At 52.1% G+C, this 22,801-nt stretch overlaps 1 protein-coding gene across 1 annotated transcript in view; it reads right to left on the reverse strand.

Annotated features, from left to right (window-relative positions):
• The window catches only part of KIRREL1 (kirre like nephrin family adhesion molecule 1), a 91,848-nt gene extending 81,647 nt beyond the window's left edge, over nucleotides 1–10,201 (reverse strand). Inside the window, exon 1 of the mRNA XM_054999078.1 lies at nucleotides 10,025–10,201. The gene's annotated coding sequence lies outside the window, so the exon portion shown is untranslated. The remainder of the gene's footprint in view (nucleotides 1–10,024) is intronic.
• Nucleotides 10,202–22,801: the final 12,600 nt, after the last annotated feature.

Below are 22,801 nucleotides of genomic sequence, written 5' to 3' on the forward strand. Positions count from 1 at the left end.
CCCTGCCCTTCGAATGCCCTTTCTCAGCCCTGCTGGGCCGCGTTCTTTAGGGGAAAAGCAGTTGCCATGGCACCGGGAGGGAAGGTGCACCCCGGTCCCGCCCACTCCGGCCCCATTTCCCTTCCCTCGGCCCCTTCCTGCCACCCTTTGCCTTGCCGGTCTCCCCTCCAAAAGCCTTCCAGCGGCCCAGTGAGTAACTGCAGGGAAATCGTTCCGGGCCCAGGAGCGCCTGAAAGAGCGGCAGGATTTCCCAGGTCTAAGATTTGAGAGGCGGAGCTCCCTTCGTCAGATACAAGGGGGAGTGGCGATCCCCGAGGCCTTATATCCCAGCCAGGAGGCGGGAGGGCTGTTGCAAAGCAGGGCAGCAGGACGCAAAGGCACAGCGCCGCTTGATTCGAGCAGGGGAGCAATGCTCCGGGGAAGGAAGTGCTGAAAATTAGCCTTCGCATTAATGCCCGCCTCCCCTGGCAGCAGCTCTGCGGGGTCTCTGGAAGAGGTCTTTCCTACCCCCCCCCCCCCCACTCCGTGCTCCTTTTCACTGGGGAGGCTGCCTGGGATTGATCCGGGGGGGGGGGCTTCTGCAGGCACAGCCGACGCTCCGCTACTGAGCCACGGCCCCTCCCCAGTGAACGATCACGTGCGCTTCCACCAGCACTCCCCCCGCATTGCTGAGAGCAGTTTGTGTGGGAACCGAGCACGAAGAAGAGACTGCGACGCTCCAGGCACCGAGCGACTAGCTCCCGTGCTCCGTATTAAGAAGAATGCAGACCCGGGGACTCGCTGCCACTTGGTCAAAGGGGGAGCAAGAGGCTGAGGTGGTCGGCTGGAGCTCTACCAGCTCCACGTAGGCCTCAGGGCATCCTCCCCCCTTCTGGAAGAAAACGGGGCCCCATTTCCGGCTGAGGCCACTCCAGGGTGCTGTTGCCATGGGGACCCCCAAGAAAGTGTAGGTGGCCCTGGGGGGGGGCTGTCCTGCTGTCAGCCTGGGGCCAGGCCACGCCTCTGCTGGCCCCCCTGTATCACGCGTGGCAGGCGAGGGGAGCTGGGCCCCGCAGAGACGACGGCGGGGGGGGGGAATCCCTTCCTGGGCCCTGGTTCCTCCCCCCACCGCCTCCCTGGCCAGGCTTGCCAGGCTTTGGGGCGGCTTGCTGGCTGGGGGCGGGGGCGGGAGGGGGGGTCTCGGAGCTTTGAATGGGCGGCATCCTTTCACCGGGGGGGGCAAAGTGCTCCTACTCCCCCCCCCGCAGGCCTTTTCAGTTCTCCCGGCAATGACTCTGTCCAGGTGGAGCGTCTCCACGGGGGCTCTGGGCGGCCTCTTCATGGGCCCCCATTGAGATGTCCTGCCTCGGGCGGTGAGGGGATCTGCTCCAGCCCTGGCCGCAGGCAGGAGGAAGAGCAGGCAAGCCGCTTGCTGCCCCCTCCTTCCCGCCCCTCTCTAGGAGCCCCCGTCTCCCGGCCGGGCTCCTGCGTCCTGCTGGCTCAGGCCAGCACTTCTAGTCCAGGTTTCTCTGCCGGGCAATTCAGTGGGCGGCTTAAGTAACTGAGCTGCGAGGCAGCGCTCTGCCGGTTCGCCTCCCACGACTGCCATGAGCTCAGCAGGTGGCCTTGGGAAGCCCCTCCTCTCAGCCCTGGGTCCCCTCTCAGTAATAACACTGCAGTAACAACAACAACAACAACAACAACACAGACTTTGTTCACTGCTCTGCGTTTGGCATTCATCTGTCCACAAGGGCAGTATACAAATGAACTGTTAGGACCAGCCTCAGCGTCCCAGAGGAAAATGGCAATTCCTTCCTCCCCAAAGGCCCCCGTTTTTTGCCTTCCTTGCAGCACAGAGCAAGGGTCACTGGGGGAGATGCGGGGGGGGGGATAGCCGTGAATTCCCTGCATTGTGCAGAGGGTGGACTAGGTGGCCCTTGGGATCCCCTCCAGCTGTGTTTCCTATGTTCCTATGTTTCTGACAGCAGCTCTGCTCTGTGGTAGTGGAGGGCCCAAGGGCCCGCCTGCTCATTCCCCCTGCTGGAGGGAACCTGCATTGCCGCACTGGAGCTAGACTCCTTCCAACAGGAGCGGGTCACAAGAGGGGGCGACTGGAGCAGGAGCCCCCCCCCCGGCCCTTTTCCTCGGTTTCGCTTCTCTCTCCTTTAGCCACAACATGACGCACCCTCTCCTCAAGCTGTCAAACCCAGTGGCGGGGCATGTGAAGGGCTACCGTAGCTCAGTGGTCCCAGGCCCTGCTCCGGTAAAACGAAAGGCAGGCCGCGCCGAGGCACATCCTCGCTGGTGCACGCCTGTTTTTGTTTGTTTGCAGTGAAACAGCCCGCCCGAGGGCCAGTATGGTTTTTGCAGCCGTGCCGCCTGCAGTCTGTTCTGACGTGCTTGTTCCGGGAGCCAGGCGCTGCAGTCTTTGCAGCAGGCCCCTGCTCAGTCACATGGGTTTGCTTGCCTTGGGGGCTTGGCTCCCGGACAGAGGTGCTAATAGAGCAGACACGCCGTCAGGAAGGATTAGGTTCATGTCCTTGTTAACACGCTGTTTTTCTCTCAATAAATAATTGTCCCCAAACTTGCCTTCAATTATTAAACAAAACACAGGCCTAATTTGGCTGCTCCGGCGCTAGAAGACAGCGAGCCACGCTCCCTTCTCCGCTGGCTTCTGGCAGATCATGCTTGCCGGGGCGGGGGGGGGGTGAGGGAAGGGGCTCCAGACCAGAGATCCTTCCCCTCCTCAAGTGGAAGGCGCCCGTCAGATGCATCGTGCAGAGGGTGGACTAGATGGCCCTTGGGATCACCTCCAGCTGTGTCCCTATGTTTCTGCTCCCGCCAGCAATTCTGGTCTGTGACAGGGGAGGGCACGAGAGCCGCCTGCTGGAGGGAACCGGCATTGCCACACTGGAGCTAGACTAGACTCTCCTTCCAACAGGAGCGGGTCATAGGAGAGGGTCAGGGCCTATCTCCGACTTGGGCATCCTCCGTGCCGCTGCTAGAACCGTCCCTCTCCAAAGCTCGTCACCTTTCCATCCAAGCAACCACAGAGGTGGCTTGATTTCTCCAGCTGGCCCTGAGGACGGAACCCTCCAGCAGAAAAGGAGCCCTTGGTGGCGACGCAGGGGACAGGCACATTCAGGACAGCAGCTCAGTTTTCAGTGAAAAAAAGAAAGTCACTAGTCCTCATGGTAATTTGGCGCATTGGGAAACACCTGGTGAAAGCTCAGGAACCCAGCTGATGTGGGCTGAGTGGAATTCCCAGATTAGCAGGCGCAAAACGACTGACGCGGAAGAGATACATGCCATTTGTATTCGCATAGCGTGGCTCAATAGCAGAAAACAGGAGATCAGTCAAGCCTCCATGGTCAGGGACAGTGTACCTTAACACGACTTTTAAATAGATGGGAAGGCAACGCAGAAGCGGGAGAAACAGTTTGGCTGATTATAAAGAAACATGGAACGGGCACTTTTCCTCCTTTTTTTCCACCTAAGAGCAGGGGGGGGGGGCTTGGTCTCACGCAAGGCTGCACTGGGACTCTAGGCAGGAGACGTCGAACCTCCATGGAGCAGAATAGTGTACCCTAGGGACAATGTGCCCAAGGGAGGGGATGTGCACGCGCCTGCAAGATCTGCAGGAGAAATCGCAGAAGCCTCTGCAGTGCCCACTGACAACAGCAACACAAGACTGTGAAGTAGGGGATCCAGAGGACTTAGCCGTGTTAGTCTGTGGTAGCAAAATCAAAAAGAGACAGAGTAGGGGAGGCAGCCTACGCAGGAGAGGGAAGAACAGTTTAAAACAGGGCCCTTATATCCCCGGGGGTTGGGGCTGAGAGGAAAATCTCACACAAAGCCCCCTTTCCTGGGCATGGCAGCGGTGGGAGTCGAACCAGCAACTGCCTGGTAGCACCCTTAAGACAAACCAAAGTCGTGGCAGGGGAGGAGCTTTTGTGGGCCACAGCTCACTTCTCCAGATATCTTCAGACTTCTTCAGGTATCTGAAGCAGTGCGCTGTGGCTCCCGAAAGCTCCTCCCCTGCCACGACTTTGGTTCGTGTTCGAGGTGCTGCCGGACTCCTGCTCCTTCCTGCCGCGCCAGACGGACTAGCCTGGCCGCTCGTCTTGATCCACCAGCCGTTGTCGGGGGCTCAGGCCAGCGGCTGTTCCCCAGCGCCGGGGCAGTTCTGCGGGATGGATAGCCTCACGGGTCCCCCGGAGCGCGCTTAACCCTGCGCGTCTCTTCATCGCCATCTTCTAGTTACACGCGGCGGCCGGAGAGAAAAGCCCGTCACGCGCCCCCGCGGAGCTCAAGCGCTGCGCCCGGAGGCCCCTCCCAGCCGGGCAGCGCCGAGGAAGCGCGCGCGCGCCCCCCCCCTGGTGTCCGCCCGCACGCCCATCGGAAGGAAGGAAGGGGCTGCTTCTCCCCCCCCCCGCCGGGGAGCGCTCTGGAGGCGGGACGCATAAATGGACTGATGCAAATTGCTTAATTTGCATAAAGGCATCCAGGCCACAATGTTTGGTGCAGAGCTTTGATTTCTTTAAAAAAAAGACCTGGCCCGCCTTGCCCCTTCTTTTCTTTCTCCAGAAGGTTGGACTAGAACCAATGGACTGAAATAAAACCAAAAGAGCTTTCAGCAAAACATTTAGAAAAACGCCCTGACAGTTACAGCAGCCCCTCGGTGGAACAGGCTTCCTCGGGAGGTGGTGGGCTCTCCTTCCTTGGAGGTTTGTAAGCAGAGGCTAGATGGTCATGGACGGCCAAAAAGACAAGTAAGTGGGTCCGAGATAAATCAAGCCTGGATTCTCCCTAGAAGCTAAAACGACAGAACTGAGGCTATCGTACTTGGGTCACATCATGAGAAGACAAGATTCTCCGGAAAAGTGGAAGGCAGCAGGAAAAGAGGAAGACCTAAAACGAGATGGCTGGACTCCATCAAAGAAGCCACGCCCTCCAGTTCGCAGGCTCTGAGCAAGTCTGTTAATGACAGGACGTTTTGGAGGTCTTTCCTTCATAGGGTCGCCAGAGGTCGGAGGCGACCTGATGGCCCATCACACACAGAAAGATGGTCATCTGACAGCTATGATGATTCTATGACTCAGTATGAACTTAGGCAGACAGGGAGAGGGAGGGCAGGAAGGGATGAGCCAGTCCAGCTCTCGGGGCCCTTTCTCGCATGCCCAGGGTAATAATGCTGATCTCCACTTTGGGGCCAGGAAGGAATTTTCCTCCAGGCCAGACTGGCCAGAGATCCTGGAAGTTTTTTGCCTTCCTCTGGGCAAAGAGCAGGAGTCACAGAAGGGGGTGGGGGGAAGACAGCTGTGAATTTCCTGAATTGTGCAGGGGGTTGGACTAGATGACCTTTCCGGCTCTATAGATCCAGAGGAGTTAGCTGTGTTAGTCTGCAGTAGCAAAATAGCAGAGAGTCCAGTAGCGCCTTTAAGACTAACCAACTTTCTTGTAGCATAAGCTTTCAAGAGCAACAGCTGTCTTCATCAGATGCATCAATAAAGTTGGTTAGTCTTAAAGGCGCTACTGGACTCTCTGCTATTTCCATCTCTCTGTTTCTGTGTTTCTCGGCCGTCTTGGTGGTTCTCTTCCGTCGCTCTTTTCTTTGCAACCAGACCTTCGCTGGGCACCCGTTCAAGGCGTGCAGTGAAACCTGCAGCTCTCCCTGTCCCCTCGCCCTTTTCAGTCTCCTCCCCTCAGCCCTCCATCCAGGTGGATCACGGAACTGCCTCTGGGCCTGCGTGCAGAAGACCTCTTCTGAGGCATGGCGTTTGGAGCACAGCTAACGTATCCTGTCCATTGGATCTGCTCCTGGACAAGAGCCTCTCGCTGGAAGATGCCCCTTTTGTGGGGGAGGGTGTCCAGCCGCAGAGTCCTGCTCTGCAGGAGTGGCAGTGACTCAGCTAAGCCCCCCCCCTCAAATGAGACACTCCAGCAAAGACTCCAAGGGACAGATCGCAGCTGCTGGATTCAAGCAGTGGAAGAGCGGGGCGGGGGGGACTGGCCAGAGTCGCCTACTTCCCCACCCCACCCCACCCCGGTCATTTGCCATTGAAAGATGGAGGGGGGGGGACAGAAATCCCGACAGAGCTTCCTCCTGGCCTGCTGCGGGATGTGTCCTCAGACCAGCTTTGCTATTTACTACCTTGGTCTGGCAGCCGTTGCTGTAACGGTCACCAGTAGAAAGTTCTTGTTTCCCCCGCGAAGGCAGCGGTGAATGCTAAAGACTTTGGCTGATCAAAATGGAACCCCCTGCCCGGGTTGGGGCGCGAGGGGCAGTGGAGGGAGCTTATTTCCTGGGCAGTCATTGCAGAGCCAATAAAGCGGACGGATATACGAGCATCTATAAAATGTTATAACCAGGCAGAGACCACCGAGGGCATTTGCTATGCCTGTGGGGAGCTCCAGGTGACAGCTGGGGGAGACCAGCTCGTTTCTGAGAAATAAAACAGGCAAATTCAAAGCATAAATTCACTATTCTGGTCTAAAGCAATCAAAAAGCCCGTCTAGAGTCTCTCTCTCTGAGTGTGTGTGTTGTGTGTGTGTGTGGCGGGGGGCTCCATCAATTGATGTTGTGGGTTGGGGGGAGCTAGAATTATAAAGCATACAAAAGGGCTTCAGAAGGTGCCACCCTGCCGGTGGGTGACTTCGGCAACTGTCTGTCCACGCCGGGTTTCTGTGGGGGCCCCCACATTGCGGAATGCCTGCCTGAGGAGGCCACCTCCCCCCCACACACACACACACTTTCATCATTCCACAGAATGTGCAAAACAGAAAAGTCTAGGAGGGCGTTTTTATAAGGGAACAGGGCTATCGTGGAACTGGATCGGGGCCAACCCAACTGTTTTTGCCCCCTAGGTGGGGAGGGAGCCAGTTTGGTGAAGTGGTCAAGAGTGGCAGGACTTGGAGAGCTGGGATTGGTTCCCCGCTCCTCCGCCTGAAGTCAGCTGGGTGACCTTGGGTCAGTCACAGCTCTCTCAGAGCTCTCTCAGCCCCACCCACCTCACAGGGTGATTGTTGTGGGGATAATAGTAATGCACTCTGTAAACCGCTCTGAGTGTGGCATTAAGTTGTTCTGCAGGGCGGTATATAAATCAAGTGTTGTTATTATCGTCACCTGTAGGCCATGCCAAGAGCCCTCTGCCCGTCCTCCTGCCCCCAGGACCCCGGGAAAGCGAGTGCCACGGAGAGGCGCAGCGTGGTGGGAACCTGCCAGACCCCCTTGGCCCAGCGCTGCTGCAGGGAGGCAGAAGTACAAAAAGGGAGGGGTGGGGGAAGGTGAGGCGGGGGAAGAGGGCCTGCCTGGCTGGGAGGAGAGAGGGAGCCAGCCTGCTCCCCGCGGGCCACCCCTTGGGGCCGTGGGTGCCTGCAGGGCTGCTGCTTGGCACAGCATGCCCAGCACTTGGGCCGGGTGTCAACAGGCACGTCTCCACCTACGCAATCACCCAGGACTGCCTAGTGCCGGGGGGGGGGTGAATGGAATGGCTCGGGAAGGCAGAGGGCAGGACTGCTGCATTCTGTGCTGCTATGCAGGCCGCATCGCATCATCTCTACGTTATGCCTATCGTCCTGCTCTTGCGGCATTGTTTTCTCCTCGTATAATTTTTTAAATTTATTTTGAAAATTTCACTTGATTTTTTCCTCCCCTTTCTCCCCAACAGGGACCCAGAGTGGCTCACGTCAATTTCCTCTCCTCCGTTTCCGCTCCATTGTCTGCACGGCGTGATCTTTCCCTCTAGCGCTTCTTTGCATCGTTTGTGATTTTAGTCATCCCAGTCCGGTGACCTCGCCTGTTACTGGACTTGTGTTGTTGGACTGCATTGGCTTACGTGGCCCGATCTGCCTTGAGTCTCAGCGAGAAAGTATAAAGTGGAGTATAAATAAACTGGCTGCTTCCGAAAAGGGGAAGTTTTAGCATTATTTGAGGGGTGGGGGTGGGGGTGGGGGGGTCAACAAAACGCTTACCTAGGGAATACAGGCAGTACACTCAGGGCTTTCAACAAACTTTTGAGGAAGCCTCTTGCCAAAATTTCCTGAAGAAAAAACCATCACCACGGGGGTGGGGGAGGACAGCGGATTAACTGCCACGAAGCAAACGGGAGGCAAAATGGAGGCACGTTCGCAAGGGAGGAAAACGAACAGCAGGGCCGGTTCAGGGCTGCTGCTGCACCTTCCGCAGCCTGTTCCTAGCAGTGGGAAGGATTTCCCCGGAGGTTTGCATTGGTAGCCTACAGAGGCGTCTCCTCCGAGAGTGACTGGTGTCGGCTCCCTGGGCCAAGAGGTTGGCCTCCCCGGTACTCTACGCCATTTGCAGAGCTCCCTTTCCTGGTGTATAAGACCCTCATACCTTGCGTGTTCGGATCGGAGCGGACTGGGATTCCCCTAATCCTGTTCATGCGGGCAGCTCTGTCTCACTATTCAACAGGTGCAGCTGACAAGGCAGCCAACAGAACGGAAGGGGAGCAGCTTGAGCCCCTACAGATGTCAGCGGGACAACCAGGCAAGGTATGCAGCTGAAGCTGGCACCCAGTTGCAGCCCAAGTGCTTGGCTCCTGCTCTCGAGAAAGGGCATCCCTCTGTCCTGTGGGAGGCGGGCAGGCCGCTGCTGGCCTCTCTGCGGAGGAGGAGCCGATCTCAGCCATCCCCCCTGGAGCCCTGCTTGGCAGGCAAGCCTTGCTCTTCGCTAACTTCGCTTAGGGTTTCATTCTGGTGGTAAAGCTGAGATCACTGACCCCCCCCCATCACTGTGCAATTTTCCCGGGAGGGAACACCCTCCTCTCTCAATCTCTGTCTCTCACCCACCCCCCACATAACAGGAGGGGGCTTAACCATTTTGCCTTTTCTGCCAAGCCCTAATTCATGAGCCAGCGGGCGTGAGTAATATTCCCAAGAGGGCATTTAGATGGGAGCCTGAGTGAGTAATTTAGTGGGCACACGAAGACGGCACCCGATTACTTATTTATGGGAGCGCGTTGACAGATCTGTCACTCCATAATTTATGGCACTCACCATTTAGCCTGCGTAGCCAGTAAATAATTCACTTATTATAAACTAAGGGATGTTTTATGATATCGAGAATTATAGCCTCCCTCCTGATTCGGAACCATAAATATGAGAAGTGGCGACATCCGCGTAAGAGCAAGGGCTCAGATCTGCACACAGCAGGAGCTCAGGGAGAGACCCCCGTTCCTTTTGCTGTTAATGTGATCGGACCCCGAAGCTACCTGGAAGTTCAAGGAGCAGCTGGAAAATCAGCACCATTCTCCAGGCCTCTTCTGTGAGATGCAAGCAGGCAAACGTAGCACTGATGTACAAAGGGCACATCCGTGCTTAGTTCTCGTGGCTCCTTCTTACATGCCCCGGCTGAGGCCGATCGCCACCTTGGGGTCAGGTAGCAGTTTTCCCCAGGCCAGTTTGGCTAGGGATCCTGACAGTGCTTTGCCATCTTCTGGGCATGGAGCAGGGGGTCACTGGGGGTGTGCGGAGGGGAGGACGGTTATGAATTTCCTGCATTTTGTGCAGGGGTTGGACTAGATGACCCTGGAGGTCCCCTCCAACCATGTGATTCTATGATCTAGACACCAGTACATGCAAGTTTCCCCAACAGAGCAAAGAGTGGGTCCACACAGCCACTTCATGTGAGGAGAACCATGTGGGGTGAAGGTCTAGGCCCCCTCCTCCAGCATGTTGCTGCCCTATCCGAGGCCCCTCATGCCTGGGGGCTGAGTGCCCAACTGGGAGCGCCCAGCAAATTGGGGGGGGGCATTCTCTGCTTGGCAAGGGGGATCAGAATCAAGGAAGAGGGTGGGACGTCCGACGGACAACGCAGTAGGGTTGGGATTGTAGAAACCTGGGACTGACCAGACAGCAAAACAAATGGCGAAACAAAGCATAAGCGTTAACGCGACATTAAACAATGCAAACATTATGTCGTAGGAACCCACTTGCAGCAACAAGTAGTACAAATTATAGGCAGTGATACAGTTTACAGTCCTTAAGCCCTTACCCCAAGCTTCTGTCCGAATCATTTTCCTACCGTATAGCTCTATTTCCTAGGCAAAAAGCCCTCTGGAATAGTCCAGTTTTGCAGAGTTTTTGTGGCAAGCCAGGAGGCCTCAACAGGGCTCAACAGCCAGGTGCGGGGTTTTGTAAGCGTCATCCCTTTTTTCATGACAGGGTTAAGATGAAGTTTCTGGAAGCTGATGATAGCAAGTTTAGCACAGAGCCAATTAGGTGTAGAGGAGACTCTTCCGGCCGGAAAGGGGGAGGCTTTATTCTTAATGAGGTGACCCTAAGATTGACTATTGGCTGATCAATATACTAGAGATAGTTCATGCTGTCCTACACACAGAGAGGGGGGGGACAAAGGAACATCAGAATTAGTAGACTATTGTTTTCTTTCCATGTAACCCTTTCCCCTAATTTTTGCAGTAAACTTTTCTGAGAAGTTAAACACACACGTGTCCGTGCTGCATTGTTCCATCACGCTTTATTTACTCTGCTAGATATCCAGCGTAAAAGGTCATGGGCTCCAGAGTACTCTGAAGAGCAGCTGTGTGTGCTTTAGCCTGCAAACAACAGGGAGCCGAATATATATATATATTTCTCTAAATATATATATTTAGAGGAATAACCGTTTTTCTCTCTTTTGGTTGCAGTTGTTCCAAAACCTATTGCAAGCAGAAGGATTTTTCCCTTGAACCCGCTTTGAAGGGAGACAGTGGGAAGATATCCCTTTTGTTTGACTTATGCCAAGGAGAGGGAATGGTGCGCATCAGCAGAGAAGGGAGAATTTAAACTGCCCACTTGCAGGAGAGAGAATGCATACCGATTACGGAACCAATACGGCTCACCAGCCTGTAAGAGAAAATACCGCCTTGCTTTTGAAGTTAAATGACCAGAACTACCTAGTGTGGAAATCAAGAGTTCTCTGTGCCTCGGAGGTTCAGGAAGTATCGCGTGCCATTAAAGATGACCCCCCCCTCCCGAATGCAGAAGAAAGGCAGAAATTCCAGGAGGCTGATGTGAAAGCATGCTTTGTAATATCTCCATAAATGATAAGGAGAGCCCTCTAGCCGTTAGCTGTAATACTGCTACAGAACTGTGGTTAAAACGGGAAAGTAAATATTTGAAAAGGTCGGACAAGCATGCACAGTTTTTGAGACAGAAATTGAATCATTTTAAGGTGCACGAGGGAAGGGACGTTGCTGCATATTTGCATCAGCAGAGAAAGGAGAATTTAAACTGCCCACCTGCAGGAGAGAGAATGCATAACCATGTATTGTCGAAGGCATAACGATCACAGAGCCGACACAGCTCACCGGCCTGTAAGTGAAAGTGCCCCTTTCCTTCTTCAAGCTCCAAAGTTGAATGGCAAGAACTAGCTAATGTGGAAATCACGAGTTCTCTGTGCACTGGAGATTCATAAAGTCAGGGCTTTTTTTCAGCTGGAACGCAGTGGAACAGAGTTCTGGAACGTCTTGAAAATGGTCACATGGCTGGTGGCCCCGCCCCCTGATCTCCAGACAGAGGGGAGTTGAGATTGCCCAGTGGCGCGGAGGGCAATCTAAACTCCCCTCTGCCTGGAGATCAGGGGGTGGGGCCACCAACCATGTGACCATTTTCTCCAAGGGCAACCCACTGAGTTCCACCACCTCTTTTCCCAGAAAAAAAGCCCTGCATAAAGTATTGCATGCTATTAAAGATGATCCCCCGCAGAATGCAGAAGAAAGGCAGAAATTCCAGAAAGCTGACGCAATAGCAAATCTTGTAATACTTACCTCCATAACTGTGAAGGAGAGACGTCTAGTTGGTAGCTGTAATAGTGCTAAAAACTTTGGTTAAAACGGGAAGATAAATATTCGAAAAGGTCGGCCATGTATATATGCCTTTTGAAACGGAAACGGTATAATTTTAAGCGACGTGAAGGAGGGGACGTATCTGCACATTGAGATGCCATAATGGAGCAAGTAGCAGAGCTTCAAACTGCAGGAGCAGAGCTCACACCAGAAGAAATAAATGCTGCGATTCTGTACGGTTTTCCAAGCTCCTGTTCCTATCAGATTGAAGTCTTGGAGTCACGAGATCAAATAGGTGTTGACTGTACTTCGAATTACCTCCGACATAAGGGTATCAGGCGTTTGAATCATAGAATCACAGAGTTGGAAGGGGCCATGCAGACCATCTAGTCCAACCCCCTGCCCAGTGCAGGATCAGCCTGCACTGGTTTGGTTACAGAGACAGCAGGAGCCACGTCCACTTTAAGATTAAAGCATAGGAATGAAGGTGTTGTATGCTATAGCTGCCGGAGGAAGGGGCACATTGCAAAATTCTGTAGAATAAAGCAAAAGGAATGGGAGGCATGTGTTCCCACAAGCAGTAGAGCTCCAAGCAAGAGGAGAGAGGAAAGAAAACAAGAAAGGAGGCCTCCTCAGCTGTTTACATATGTTGTTTCCAATAAAGACTCAAATACGAAGAACTTTTGGCTGTTAGATTCTGGAGCTTTTCCTCATGTTTGCCATGATAAAAATTTCTTTGTGGAATTGCATGAAAAGAGTGGGCCTGATTTGGTTCAGGCACATGGAAGTCCGTTGCCCGCAGAAGGAATTGGGACAGTTAAACTGAGAGTCTTAAGGGCTTGTTGTTGTTCTAAAGGGTTAGGGTCAGGGTCAGGGTCAGGGTTTTGCTCCAAGAGCTAATCAGAATTTATTGTCTGCGGAAAGGTTTGTGGAAAAGGGAAGCCAGTCTCTGATCAAGGAGGATGGGTGTAGCATTTTTCATCCCGAGTTCCATGTTGAAATATTGGGAGAAAAGATTTGTGTTTTTTTTTTACTATTTGAAGCATGTTGGCGAGCAAGTCTATCATGCCAGGCAAAATGAATGCTCCCATTCCAGTTGCATCGTAGCGTGGCACAAGAGGCCGGGACACAGAAATGTTCAGTCCGTGCAGAAGCTGTTTGCAGGAGCGTCGTATTGAAATGACTGAATGTGCTCAAATGCAAGTTTGCTTTGAAATCTGCTGGAAGGCTAAGGGAACTGCTCCAAGTTATAAAAGGCAGCAGGGCGTGCACAACGAGAGACTGCTGCAGAAAGTCTACTCAGGTTTAGTCGGCCCCTTCCGTCCTTCAGTTGGAGGGAATAAATACATTTTGACTTTCATGGATGCTGGAACTCATTTTGTTTATGTCTATCTGATAAGATCTAAAGATCAGGTGCTAGAAAAATCCAAGAATTATATTTCTGTTGTGAAAAATAGGTTCAATAAAGCTCCAGAGGTCCTGGTTACAGACAATGGAATGGAATATTCTGGCAGTGAGTTCCAAAGATTCCTGGAGGAGGAAGGAATAGAACATAATACAAGCGTGGCTTATTCTCAGCAAAATGGCTCCACTCATTGCCTTAATAGAAGCCTCCTGGAGATGGCGCGTTGCTTACTCTTACAGGCTGGTCTGCCTGACCCTTGCTGGGCAGAAGCAGTTAAGTGCAACAGTTTGCTTCTTCAACAGAATTCCTTTTAACGCTACAGGGAAAATACCATTTGAACTACGGTTGGAAGAAGACCAGGCTTAAAGCATCTGAAGGCATTTGGCTGCAAAACATATGCCCCTATACCCAAGGAAAGAAGGGGAAAGTTGGGCTGAAGAGGGAATCCTTGTTGTGGGATATACTCATGGTGGAAAAGGATATAGAGTGATGAATTCTAAGACGCTTTTGGTTAAAGTATACCATGTGGTTCATATTGATGAGAGCGATGTACTCCAAACTTGTAAGCAAATAGAGCCCCCAGTGCAAACCAGCCAGGAGGCTGAAGACGCCTCTTTGACTGATGTGGCCAGACGGCCACCTGCTGGGACGGCCAGTCAAGAGGAAGGTCAACAAGAGACCACACAATCAGAAGGAGAGGCAGGAGAAGCTGGGCCGGAAAAGAAAGAGACGACTGTGAGAGTGTCACAAAGAAGTTTGATGCAGTGGTTAAGAGTGGCAGGACTCTGACCTGGGCAGCTGGGTTTGATTCCCCACTCCTCCTCTGGGTCAGTCACAGCTCTCTCAGAGCTCTCTCATTTTACTGAATTCCCCACTGAAAGAAAAGCTCTTCGATGCCAATGGGTATTCTGGTGAAACGTAATACTGATGGAAGTATGGAGAAGTAGGATAGGGATTTTTTTTTTTAAAAAAAATAGTACTCTGCTGCCAATTATAAATTTCCCTTCTACCACTTACCCAAATATAATCCAGGTATAATCCAAGGCAGTGATACAAAGAAATATGAGTTTTACTGTTACACAAAACTCAGACACACGAGGTTCCCGGGGCCAGATGTGTAACGAGCTACTTTTTCCTTCATGCCTAAATACTTGAATACTAAATTGTTTACAGAACAAAATGAATCCAAAGATCAAAAAGGTTATTACAAACCGTTCGCTTAGACTTCATCTTACAGAGAATGGTGGCACCGTTGCACTGAGTGACAAGATACTATCAAAATCCTTAATACAAAAAAGGACCCTTTCTGGTTCCTTGGGGTATTTACAAAGTTGCGTAATGTCATACCAACCTGCAGCATAGCAACGATCACAACAAGAGACATGGAATGTGCTGTTTTAGGTGTTGTCTATAACTTTCGCATACCAGGCAAAGTTTCTTGCTCATAAGGCTAAAATGTTAGGGGTCTTTATTTAGAAATCCCTAAAAAAATACAAAGCATGTTTGGTGGCAAAAGGAGTTACACAAAGACCTGGGACTGACTTCGGAAGCTTTTGCACCTGTTGTCAAGAACACCTCCATCAGGACTCTCCTAAATATAGCAACGTCAATGAACTCCTGGACATTGCAACAGCATTCCTGAATGGAGATCTGTCTGAAGAGATCTACGTGGAACAACCGGATGGTTTTCAAGAGAAAAGAAAAGAGAATCTCGCGTGCAAACTTAAAAAGAGCACTGATGGACTTAAACCATCAGCCAGAGCAGGGAATGAAAAATTAACTATGTGGCTACAAAATCAACATTTTCTACAAGGAGAGCCCTACTTATTCACAAGACTGAAAGATGGACAGCATCAGTATATGCAGACATGCATGGATGATCTGATATTGTGCTGTCAAAGCAAAGAGGATGCACAAGAAATTGCTGAGAATGTGAACAAAGAGGTAGAAGTGAAACAGCTGGGAGACGTGAATCATTACCTGGGAATACAAATTGAGAGGACCGAGAATGGACGTTTCTTCTTGAATCCAAAACACAAAATTATGGACCTTGCCGAATATCTCGGCATGAAAGATGCTAAAGGAGTGAGAACTCCTTTACTTCAGCCTTAGGGGTGGAGTGTTACTCGAAAGCAACCAGCAGTATAGAGAGCCAATTGGCAAGCTTCTCTCTCTGAGCACAGTGTCGAGACCTGACATTTCTGCCGCTGTGCAGAAAGACAAACTCGCCAGATCATTAGGGCTGGAACGCTGTAAAGAGGCTGGCTAGGTACCTCTTAGGATCAGCAGACCTGAAACGAAAGAGCTCAGCTTGTGACAACCCAAGACTGGCTGGATACATGGACTCTGACTGGGGTGAAAACCAATGAACGTTAGGATAGATGATCCACTCAAGTTCGTTGCATTTCCGTAAGCTCATGATAGCAAGTTTGGCATACAGCCCATTGGGTGCAGACTCTTTCGGCCAAAGAAGGGGAGGTTTTAATCTTAATGAGGTGACCCTAAGATTGACTATTGGCTGATCAATATATTGGGGATAGCCTGTGCTATACAGCACCTATGCAGAAAGAAAGGGAACAAAGAGACGGGATGGAGTACATCAGAATTAGAAAGATAAGTTAGACTGCTGTTGTTTTCTTTTCATGTAATCTTTCCCCTAATTTTTGAATTAAACTTTTTCTTAGAAGTTAAACACCCACGTGTCTGTGCTGTGTTATTAAGTTGAGCTTTATTTACTCTGCTAAATATATAATATATATAATATATAATAACACACTTTGTAAACCGCTCTGAGTGGATATTAAGTTGTCCTGATGGGTGTTCCATACAGGACACACATTACACCGACCCTACTGCAGCTTCACTGGCTCCCCGTGGAATTCTGGATCCGTTTCAAGGTGTTGGTTTTGACCTATAAAGCCCTAAATGGACTGGGACCAGCATACCTGAGGGACCGTCTCTTCCTGTATGTGCCCCGGAGAGCGCTTCGTTCAGCGGGTAAGAACTTACTGGTGATCCCTGGCCCTAGGGAGGCTTGGCTGGCCTCGACCAGGGCCAGGGCCTTTTTGGTCCTGGCCCCAACCTGGTGGAACTCTCTGTCTGAAGACACTTGGGCCCGCCAAGATCTTGTATCATTTAGGCGGGCCTGCAAGACAGAGATGTTCCGCCAGGCATACGGTTGAGGCCGGCGCCAGGAACACCCTCAAGCCTCCCACCGGCCTCCGGTATTCGAGTACATCTCGTCTGTCTGTCTCCCTCCTTATTTGTATGCTGGGGGCAGGAATGTGTAACCAACCATCTGAGGTTTCTATGTATATATGATTTTAATTGGTGAATTCTATTGCAAAATCTGCTGTGTAATTGTATTTTATGGTTGCTGTACCCCGTCCTGAGCCTGCTTGCGGGGAGGGCGGGTTAAACACCAAATAAACTAAACTAAACTAAACTAAACTAAACTAAACTAAACTAAACTAAACTAAACTAAACTAAACTAAACTAAACTAAACTAAACTAAACTAAACTAAACTAAACTAAACTGAAGGGCGGTATTTAAATTGAATGTTGTTGTTGTTATTATTCTACCAGGCCATTCTATAACCATAAGGTGAGGGCTATAGCAGAGAATACACAGTTACTAGGAGTTGATGATTTCACCCATTTGCCAGGTGGAACCCCCCAAAGGCCCTGCTCAGGTGAGTGAAACTGTTGTGGCAGAGCGAGGCGATCCCGCAGATATGAGGGGCCGAGTCCATGAAGGGCTTTGCATGTGATAGCCAGAACCTTGAACTGAGCCCAGTAACTGACGGGCAGCCGATGGCGTGACTGCAGAAGGGGGGGTCATACGCATGCTTTGCCCAGAGCCGGATGATAATCAAGCTGTGACATTCTCCACCCAGTAAAGTCTCCAAATTGACTTTGAGGGGGGACCTACGTGGAGTTAATTACCGTAGTCTAGTCTCAGTGCAACTGTGGCATGGATCCAGGTGGCCAGATCAGCCGTGTGAAAGCAGGGGGCCGCCTTCTGGGCTAGACTGTGTCGGAAGAAGGCTTCCTTGCCGTGGCTTTGCCTTGCTTCTCTAGCAGTAACGTTGGACCTAGGGTAATAATCCCGAGGCCCTTCATGGAATCTGGAAGACTCAGCTGAACCCCATCGAAGCTCGATGGCCTTCGGGACCTCCCCCTTCCCAGTTTGTTGACTCTTCTTAGCCAATTAACGCCGACCCTGTGGCACTGATGGCAGCGGCAAAGCTGCTTCCCTGCCACGAATGTGCCTGCCCGGTGCCGTTTCCCCATCGCAAAGGGGCTCTTACCTCCAGCCCCAGAGGTGGTTGATCTGGAAAACATACACACCCACTGTGATTCCTCTGCCAGGCCATTTGCAGATAAAATCGCTCACGTTCGCCGTGACTGAGACACCCCAGTTGGACAGGTTCTTGGAGCAGAGCTTGGTCGTAATGGTTTGGGTGCCGGTGAGTCCTGATGAACGACCTCCCCCTTGAGGCTCACCGGGCGCCTACTTTACTTTCTTTTAGATACCAGCCAATACACAACGTCTTCTTTTACGCCAGCTTTTAATTAGAGGTTTTACCGGTCCAGTTTCCTAGCGAAGTTTCTGTTAATGGGTTTTTTTTGTACAGTAGTCATTAACTGTAGCTGCCCCAAGCAGGACTTTGAAAAGGTGGCGTAGAAATATCCTAAATAAACAAGGAAGTCGGCTGGGAGGCTCAGAGGCAGGATTCTCTAGCACTTGTGGGGCTGTGTGCACCCTACTTCCCCAAGTAGTGGCAAGGCCGTGGGGCAGCACATAACCTGGGATAGTTCCTATTGGAGGGGAGAATTTTTGTAGGATTTGCTTTATGATCAGGGAAGCCAAAAGGGATGCACCCCATAGGCAGGAGCTCTGCTACCTCACATCAGATCCCCAGGGAGAGGGTCCTATCCTGGAGTTCCAGGTTACCACTCCTCTTTAGCTGCCTGCTGACCCAAGGACCCCCCCCCCAAAGCTTCAGTCCCACCAACAGCTCTTTCCTCCTCTCTTTGGGATGGATCCAGCCAGCTTTTTCACTCCATCCCACTTAATTTGCCTCCTTACCGTGTCCCACGTGGCTTTTGCCCATGCTGGTCCCTTGATCCTTGGCAAACCCTTTGGGTGGTCAAAGGAGACTCTCTGTTCCCCTTTTTCATCTCCTCCAAAGCTGATGGTATCCAACCCTCTGTTCCGTCATCCAAACTGTGCCTTCCCCCACTCCGAGGTGCTCCTGCCCCCTCCCTTCAGCTGGGCAGAGGGGGGGCTCTCCTCTTCCAACCCCGGGGTGGGGGGCATGGCCAGACCCTTCAGGCCCATTAAGGAGGTGTGGTCAGGATTATAAATCTCCAGCATCTCTTTTGCCATGACTGCCCCATCCCAATCAGAGGCCAGCCTGCCACAGCTCCAGTTTGGGGGTGGGCTGGGGCTGGACTCCCCCCTCCCCACATACACACAGCTGCTTGCTTGTGCAGTTTCACAATATCCTGCTGGCTTAGTGCTGATTGTGGGCCAGTCGTCAGCCATCAGTCCTTTGAAGGCACAGTGGGGTATGGGGAGAAACCAGCCACAGATTATCCCCTCGGGCTGGCCTCGTCTGTGCCCTGCTCCCAGCTGGACAAGGAGAGCATACCTTCCATCCTGCTTTGCCTGGAAGCAAACGGCTCTCCCGTGGGCCGCAACAGAGCAAACGGCTTTTTCAATCAAGAAGAGGCTGTTAGTTGGCGCTGTTATTTCTCTCCAGACTATTTGCTTCCCAGCAAGGAGTCCCAAAGAAGGACTATTCCAGCCCAGCAGAGCCGGGGCAGACGAGGCTGGGGGCAGGGCAGGCCCACGGGCTGGCCCTGAAAAGAGAAGAGGGGAGCCTGTCAAACTACAGCCCAGGAGACCCAGGTTCGAATCCTCACTCAGCCATGACGCTCGCTGACAGCTCGTCTCCCAGCCTACTCAGCTCCATCCACTTGTTCTAAAATGGGGAAAGGGAAATCACATACTGTACACGGCTGTCCAACATTGCTTTTCTGGGCTGTAAAAGCTGGTCCTTGGAGGAAACATAGAAACCTGGAGCTGGAAGGGCCATCTAGTTCACCCCCTGCACAACACTGGACATTCACAGCTATCCCCCCCCTCCACCTCCCTCAGGGACCCCTGCTCTACGCCCAGAGGAAGGCAAAAAACCTCCAGGATCCCTGGCCAATGTGGCCTGGAGGAAAATTACGTCCTGGCCCTAAGTGGCGATTGGCTTTACCCTGGGCCCATAAGAAAGGGCCACAGGAGCCTCTCATCAGCTCATTCCTTCCTGCCCTCCCTCTCTTAATCTGTGTACATTCATATTAAGTCAGAGAATCATCATATCTGTCAGATGGCCATCAAGCCTCGGCTTAAAAACCTCCAAGGAAGGAGAGCCCACCACCTCCCGAGGAAGCCTGTTCCACTCAGGGACTGCTCTAACTGTCAGGAAGTTCCTCCTAATGTTTAGCCGAAAACTCTTTTTCCTTAATTTAAACCCGTTGTTTCTGGTCCAACCAGCTGGGGCAACAGAAAACAACCCCATCTTCTATGTGACAGCCCTTCACATCCTTGAAGAGGGCTCTCATATCCCCTCTCAGTCGCCTCCTGTCTGGGCTAAACATACCCAGTGCCCTTCAACCTTTCCTCAGAGGCAGGGCTTGCATGTCCATTGAGGCCGGGCCGGCAGCCGCCTCGAGCACTAAGGCGCCAGAGGGGGTGCCGGGGGCAGGGGCGCGTGCCACAGAGCTCAATTGCCCTGTGCTGCTACCGCCGCCGCCAACACACAGCTGCGGGCCAGGTGCGGCAGGCGGCCAGGGTGGCACATGGAGCAACTGAGCTGGAAGGCTGCGAGGATGCACGCGCGCCACCCCAGTGGCATGCCCTGCGTGTGATGTCACACGCAGTGATGTCATCGCACAGTCTGGGTGCGCATGTGCATGGAGGAACAACAGCCCTGAAGCTGCCTCAGGTGCCAGAAACCCTGGCACCACTCCTGCTCAGAGGACTTGTTCTCCAGACCCCTTCCCATCTTCGTTGCCCTCCTCTGGACACATTCCAGCTTGTCTACATCCTTCTTAAATTGTGGTGCCCCAAACTGAACACATCACTCTTGGTGAGGTCTAACCAGAGCGGAGTAGAGCGATGCCATCACTTCTCGTGATCTGGACACTGTGCTTCGGTTGATACAGCCCCAAACCGCAATTGCCTTTTTAGCTGCCACATCACACTGCTGACTCATGTTCAGTGTATGGTCTACTAAGGCCCCGAGATCCTTTTCACACATACTTTGCATTTGTCAGGTCTGTTACCCACAGCTCTTCCATATTGCTTGCCTGATGCATTTTTCCAGTACCGTTTATGTTCACAGGAGCAGCCTGGTTCCCGAGACAGCCTTACCTAGGATGGCTCACCACAGCGACCTTGAGAGACAACTCCTTTCGCTTTCCCACCTTCCGTACTAACCGGGTAGACACCGAGGGTGGGGGGCTGGCCTACAGGGTTTGATGTACTGTTGCAAGCATTCAACACGTCATTCTCAACAAGAGATAACAACAACAACAACAACAACAACAACAACAACAACATTCGATTTGTATACCGCCCTTCAGGACAACTTAATGCCCACTCAGAGCGGTTTACAAAGTGTTATTATTACCCCACAACAATCGCCCTGTGAGGTGGGCGGGGCTGAGAGAGCTCTAAGAGAACTGTGACTAGCCCAAGGTCACCCAGCTGGCTTCAAGTGGAGGAGGGGGGAATCAAACCCGGCTCCCCAGATTAGAGTCCCGTGCTCTTAACCACTACACCAAACTGGCTCTCAGATCTGTGTACAGCCAAGCTTCTTTTAGCCTTTGTATTATCTGTGGACACTTGTACTTTCTGAGTATATATATTCTCCCAATAAACAACGTTTGACTCAAGAGACCTTGGATTTCTTGCTGCGAGGGGTGGGAGATGAAATCAGAGTATCCTGCTTTCCATAGACTGACAGCATTTATCTCTGTTGAAACTCATTTTATTTGTTTTAGCCCAGTTTTCCAGCCTGTCAAGATCATGCTGTATCCTGACTCTGTCTTCTACCATATTTGCCACCCCTCCCAATTTAGTGTCATCTGCAAATTTAATAAGCATTCCCTCTGTTCCTTCATCCAAATCATTTATAAAAATGTTGAACAGAACAAGTCCCAGGACTGATCCCTGAGGCACTCCGATTGCCACTCTTCTCCCAGAGGATCGAGGAACTATTAACTAGCACTCTTTGGGTGCCATCTGTCAACCAGTTACAGATCCACCTAATAGTAATAGGATCCAAACCACATTTTACCAACCTGTCGACAAGGATATTACGTGGGACCTCATCAAAAGCTCCTCACTGAAATCGAGATAGGGCAGGATAAGAATGTCCTTACTCGGTGGAAGGGGGCATGGAGCACTGGGCAGGGGGTTGGACTAGATGGTCTGTATGGCCCCTTCCAACTCTATGATTCTGTGAGTTCACGGGCCTGCGGGGCTTGGCTGCTGGGGAACAGCCTGTGGGCAGCAGCTGACTGAGTGATGCTCAGGCCCTGGCCTCTCCCCTGGAGCATCCTCCCCCCCCCCTCCGCGCCTTCTCGCCCCTCCTGCCTGTCCTTTCCCCTTGGTTCCTGCAACCAGCCCCAGTCCGCTGCCCTTGCCCTCTGCACACAGGACTTGCCCACCTTTGCCACGCGCCAGGCTTTGCTGCCCTTGCACAGAGCATCTTCTCTGCTCCCACCCCAGACCGGAAAGACAGAAGAGTCTGACATCGGCCTCCTTTCTGCTCAGGCCACCATTCTGCCTCTCACGCTCTGCTGCGGGAGAAGTTCACTTCCTAGTCAAAAGCCCCGCCCCTATCCATAAGGGGGGGATATCAGCTACGGCATCACTCGTGATAAATAAATCATATGTTGACCCCAGAAACCTAATGAAAAGATTCCATGTTTGGGACATTAGCAGAGTCTATTGTTTGGCATAGGAAGTGTGATTATAGGTGGTTGTGAGCTGGTTCTACTGGGTGGTGTGTGTGCAGGAGAGAAAATAACAAAAGCATACACTTGCTTATATTTAGAAAAGAAATAAGAGGTCTTTATTGTAGGAACTCCATACTCTGATAGGAAAGGAAGAGCGACAGATCCTAACTACCTATTAGTCTAAAGATGGACATGGATGCTGGACAAGTCCTGCATCCATGCCTGCAAGATGGTTGGAGGCGAAGGAGAGAGATGCTGCCTGGAATAAAGCCGCGAAGAGAAGAGTGAGAGGGAGGAAGTCAGGAGGAGGAAGTCCCGAGAATAGCAATTTACATATCAAAGGACAGTCAGAGCAGTAAACAATAGTAAACAGTAAACAGAGTGCCCTGACCTCACTGTCTTTCTAACTCTTTGGTTTGTCCTCCTCTGAAACCTGAGGGAAGGCACGGTGCTGAGTCCTCCTCTTCCAACAACTAGTTCTGCCAGGACTGCTGAGAGCGGGTTGTCATGGGGCGGGGGGTGGGGAGCAGGCTATTCATTTCCACCTAATTCTTGGGTTGGGTCTGGGTGGTAATAGGAGGGGCCC

Source organism: Eublepharis macularius, chromosome 1, assembly GCF_028583425.1.
Source record: "Eublepharis macularius isolate TG4126 chromosome 1, MPM_Emac_v1.0, whole genome shotgun sequence".
NCBI classification, from domain to species: Eukaryota; Metazoa; Chordata; class Lepidosauria; order Squamata; family Eublepharidae; genus Eublepharis; species Eublepharis macularius.